The 5,000-nt window shown below is 52.3% G+C and overlaps 1 non-coding gene across 1 annotated transcript in view; it reads right to left on the reverse strand.

Moving 5' to 3' along the window:
• Window positions 1-1,155, reverse strand: part of LOC124589570 — a 1,910-nt gene extending 755 nt beyond the window's left edge. The window contains exon 1 of the ribosomal RNA XR_006976090.1: window positions 1-1,155. This exon is cut by the window's left edge and continues 755 nt beyond it. This is a non-coding gene — a ribosomal RNA (small subunit ribosomal RNA).
• Between the last annotated feature and the right edge of the window lie 3,845 nt (window positions 1,156-5,000).

The following is a 5,000-nucleotide window of genomic DNA, read 5'->3' on the forward strand; positions in this document are numbered from 1 at the left end:
GAACTGCGGCGGATCGCTGGCTGGCATCGTTTATGGTTAGAACTAGGGCGGTATCTGATCGCCTTCGAACCTCTAACTTTCGTTCTTGATTAATGAAAACATACTTGGCAAATGCTTTCGCTTCTGTTCGTCTTGCGACGATCCAAGAATTTCACCTCTAACGTCGCAATACGAATGCCCCCGCCTGTCCCTATTAATCATTACCTCGGGTTCCGAAAACCAACAAAATAGAACCGAGGTCCTATTCCATTATTCCATGCACACAGTATTCAGGCGGGCTTGCCTGCTTTAAGCACTCTAATTTGTTCAAAGTAAACGTGCCGGCCCACCGAGACACTCACTCAAGAGCACCCTGGTAGGATTGCAACGGGGTCCGCCTCGGGACGCACGAGCACGCACGAGGCGCGTCGCACGCCTTCAGCTCGCCCCACCGGCAGGACGTCCCACGATACATGCCAGTTAAACACCGACGGGCGGTGAACCAACAGCGTGGGACACAAATCCAACTACGAGCTTTTTAACCGCAACAACTTTAATATACGCTATTGGAGCTGGAATTACCGCGGCTGCTGGCACCAGACTTGCCCTCCAATAGATACTCGTTAAAGGATTTAAAGTGTACTCATTCCGATTACGGGGCCTCGGATGAGTCCCGTATCGTTATTTTTCGTCACTACCTCCCCGTGCCGGGAGTGGGTAATTTGCGCGCCTGCTGCCTTCCTTGGATGTGGTAGCCGTTTCTCAGGCTCCCTCTCCGGAATCGAACCCTGATTCCCCGTTACCCGTTACAACCATGGTAGGCGCAGAACCTACCATCGACAGTTGATAAGGCAGACATTTGAAAGATGCGTCGCCGGTACGAGGACCGTGCGATCAGCCCAAAGTTATTCAGAGTCACCAAGGCAAACGGACCGGACGAGCCGACCGATTGGTTTTGATCTAATAAAAGCGTCCCTTCCATCTCTGGTCGGGACTCTGTTTGCATGTATTAGCTCTAGAATTACCACAGTTATCCAAGTAACGTGGGTACGATCTAAGGAACCATAACTGATTTAATGAGCCATTCGCGGTTTCACCTTAATGCGGCTTGTACTGAGACATGCATGGCTTAATCTTTGAGACAAGCATATGACTACTGGCAGGATCAACCAGGGAGCTGCGTCAACTAGAGCTGAGCAGCCGGCCGCCCGGGAGTGTGTCCCGGGGGCCCGCGCGAACACGCAAGCGTCCGCTCAATTATTCTGCAAACAGGAGGAGGCTGAGCTCCCCTGCACAATACACCTCGAAACCCTCTCAGGTCCCGGCGGCGCGCAGCGCCGTCCTAAGTACTTGGTCGGGTTCGAGAGAGGCGCAATCGCCCGGAGTTTGGCGAGTAGACGCTTTAGGTGCGACCACCCGTGCTCCCAACTGAGCTTGCCGCTGCCGACAGAGGCCCGGGAGCGTGCTGTCGTGGCATTGCCGGCGGGAGACAACACGCGCCACCTACGGTGGCCGGCAGCTCCAACGCCAGCGCCACAGAAGGACAAAAGCCCCACTTGGGTGCCGAAGCGAACTCTCCCAGCACAGCGCACGCGCCAACACGTCCGCACAGCTGCGATACAAACCACCTGCGAGAACCGCAGAGGCGACCGAGCAGCAGACGGCGTCGCGGCGCCGAGCGCCGGGCGGCGGCGCATCCTCAGCGCACACAGTCCTCAATCGGACCAGCACACTGCAGATGTCCACCGCGCTTCGCACCGGGCCCGCGAGGACCTACTTTGGCCGCACGGCGCCGCGTGCAGGGTGCGCCGGCGCGCAGCTGCGCCGCCTGCCGCCTCCGTCGGCCGGCGCGCCTGCCACTGGCCGCCCCCACCAGCCGGCTGTAGCGCGTGCGCCCACGCACCGCGCGGCCAGCACGCCGGGAGGCCCCCCCTCACCGGCCGGGGACGGTCCCACCCAGCCACCGCCGCGTATCGCTTCACACCCACATGCCATTCACGTTCGTGGGCATGGTGGGTATCGCTGAAACAACCGGTTGGTAGCTCAACCGATCGTCGCCATCACTGATTCACCTCTAGCGAGAACAACCGCACCACAACCGTTTACCAGTTGTTCATTTGCGTAACGTCACCAGCAAACGTAGACGTCCATCGCCATTTGCAAATTCAACGATTGTTGCATGCCTGTGTCAGGTGTCACGACACACTATGTCTGCCCACATACACGCAACAACATGTGCACGCTTCGCGAACACGTGGAAGGTGGCCCCCGTACGTATGCGATGTCCATTGCGCGAACGACTGTCAACCGGCCTCTGTCGCATGTCGCAGATGTGGAACGCAGTGCACCATGCTATCACGGTGTGTGAGAAGAGACGACTACGTCTGACAACACGCGCCACTACATCAACAGACGGCTCATGCTGATCGCCATCCACGGCATACCATACTGCAATCCAGCTCTTATAGGGAGACGACACGTAGCTGAGTGCACAATATTTGGACCGTATGGTTCGCCGTTGTTGGCGCAGTCGTGGTACGGTCACACATGTACCACGATGTATCATTCAGTACATGAGGACCAATGTGCAGTACAGTGTGTGATTTGGACGTACAACATCAGCGGACAGTTGACACACGCCGTACCACAACGTAGGCTGTGCTTCGCCATGCAAATGCCAATGAACAACTGCGAAGGGCATTGAGCATGTACGTCCTGCTGCCATCCGCATTACAGTGTATAGCTGCAAGGTGTTTAACATGAAGCGATACTCTGGGGACCAGGCAGTGCGAGTAGCAAACTATATTGCGGGGGTTGCAGTTAGGCAACACCACACTAATTTAACGCGTCGTATGACAATTACAGAGCAGGTTAAGGCCCAACGTGTGTTGGGTTAAGGCCCAACGTGTGTTGGGTTAAGGCCCAACGTGTGTTGGGTTAAGGCCCAACGTGTGTTGGGTTAAGGCCCAACGTGTGTTGGGTTAAGGCCCAACGTGTGTTGGGTTAAGGCCCAACGTGTGTTGGGTTAAGGCCCAACGTGTGTTGGGTTAAGGCCCAACGTGTGTTGGGTTAAGGCCCAACGTGTGTTGGGTTAAGGCCCAACGTGTGTTGGGTTAAGGCCCAACGTGTGTTGGGTTAAGGCCCAACGTGTGTTGGGTTAAGGCCCAACGTGTGTTGGGTTAAGGCCCAACGTGTGTTGGGTTAAGGCCCAACGTGTGTTGGGTTAAGGCCCAACGTGTGTTGGGTTAAGGCCCAACGTGTGTTGGGTTAAGGCCCAACGTGTGTTGGGTTAAGGCCCAACGTGTGTTGGGTTAAGGCCCAACGTGTGTTGGGTTAAGGCCCAACGTGTGTTGGGTTAAGGCCCAACGTGTGTTGGGTTAAGGCGCAACGTGTGTTGGGTTAAGGCGCAACGTGGGTTACGTTAAGGCGCAACGTGGGTTACGTTAAGGCGCAACGTGGGTTACGTTAAGGCGCAACGTGGGTTACGTTAAGGCGCAACGTGGGTTACGTTAAGGCGCAACGTGGGTTACGTTAAGGCGCAACGTGGGTTACGTTAAGGCGCAACGTGGGTTACGTTAAGGCGCAACGTGGGTTACGTTAAGGCCCAATATAGGTTAGGTTAAGGCCCAATATAGGTTAGGTTAAGGCCCAATATAGGTTAGGTTAAGGCCCAATATAGGTTAGGTTAAGGCCCAATATAGGTTAGGTTAAGGTACAATATAGGTTAGGTTAAGGTACAATATAGGTTAGGTTAAGGTACAATATAGGTTAGGTTAAGGTACAATATGGGTTAGGTTAAGGTACAATATGGGTTAGGTTAAGGCGCAATATGGGTTAGGTTAAGGCGCAATATGGGTTAGGTTAAGGCGCAATATGGGTTAGGTTAAGGCGCAATATGGGTTAGGTTAAGGCGCAATATGGGTTAGGTTAAGGCGCAATATGGGTTAGGTTAAGGCGCAATATGGGTTAGGTTAAGGCGCAATATGGGTTAGGTTAAGGCGCAATATGGGTTAGGTTAAGGTACAATATAGGTTAGGTTAAGGTACAATATAGGTTAGGTTAAGGTACAATATAGGTTAGGTTAAGGTACAATATGGGTTAGGTTAAGGTACAATATAGGTTAGGTTAAGGCACAATATGGGTTAGGTTAAGGCGCAATATGGGTTAGGGTAAGGCGCAATATGGGTTAGGTTAAGGCGCAATATGGGTTAGGTTAAGGCGCAACGTGGGTTACGTTAAGGCGCAACGTGGGTTACGTTAAGGCGCAACGTGGGTTACGTTAAGGCGCAACGTGGGTTACGTTAAGGCGCAACGTGGGTTACGTTAAGGCGCAACGTGGGTTACGTTAAGGCCCAATATAGGTTAGGTTAAGGCCCAATATAGGTTAGGTTAAGGCCCAATATAGGTTAGGTTAAGGCCCAATATAGGTTAGGTTAAGGCCCAATATAGGTTAGGTTAAGGTACAATATAGGTTAGGTTAAGGTACAATATAGGTTAGGTTAAGGTACAATATGGGTTAGGTTAAGGCGCAATATGGGTTAGGTTAAGGCGCAATATGGGTTAGGTTAAGGCGCAATATGGGTTAGGTTAAGGCGCAACGTGGGTTACGTTAAGGCGCAACGTGGGTTACGTTAAGGCGCAACGTGGGTTACGTTAAGGCGCAACGTGGGTTACGTTAAGGCGCAACGTGGGTTACGTTAAGGCCCAATATAGGTTAGGTTAAGGCCCAATATAGGTTAGGTTAAGGCCCAATATAGGTTAGGTTAAGGCCCAATATAGGTTAGGTTAAGGTACAATATGGGTTAGGTTAAGGTACAATATGGGTTAGGTTAAGGTACAATATAGGTTAGGTTAAGGCGCAACGTGGGTTACGTTAAGGCCCAATATAGGTTAGGTTAAGGCCCAATATAGGTTAGGTTAAGGCCCAATATAGGTTAGGTTAAGGCCCAATATAGGTTAGGTTAAGGCCCAATATAGGTTAGGTTAAGGTACAATATAGGTTAGGTTAAGGTACAATATAG

The sequence above is a fragment of the Schistocerca americana genome, unplaced genomic scaffold (genome assembly GCF_021461395.2).
Source record: "Schistocerca americana isolate TAMUIC-IGC-003095 unplaced genomic scaffold, iqSchAmer2.1 HiC_scaffold_708, whole genome shotgun sequence".
Lineage (NCBI taxonomy): Eukaryota > Metazoa > Arthropoda > Insecta > Orthoptera > Acrididae > Schistocerca > Schistocerca americana.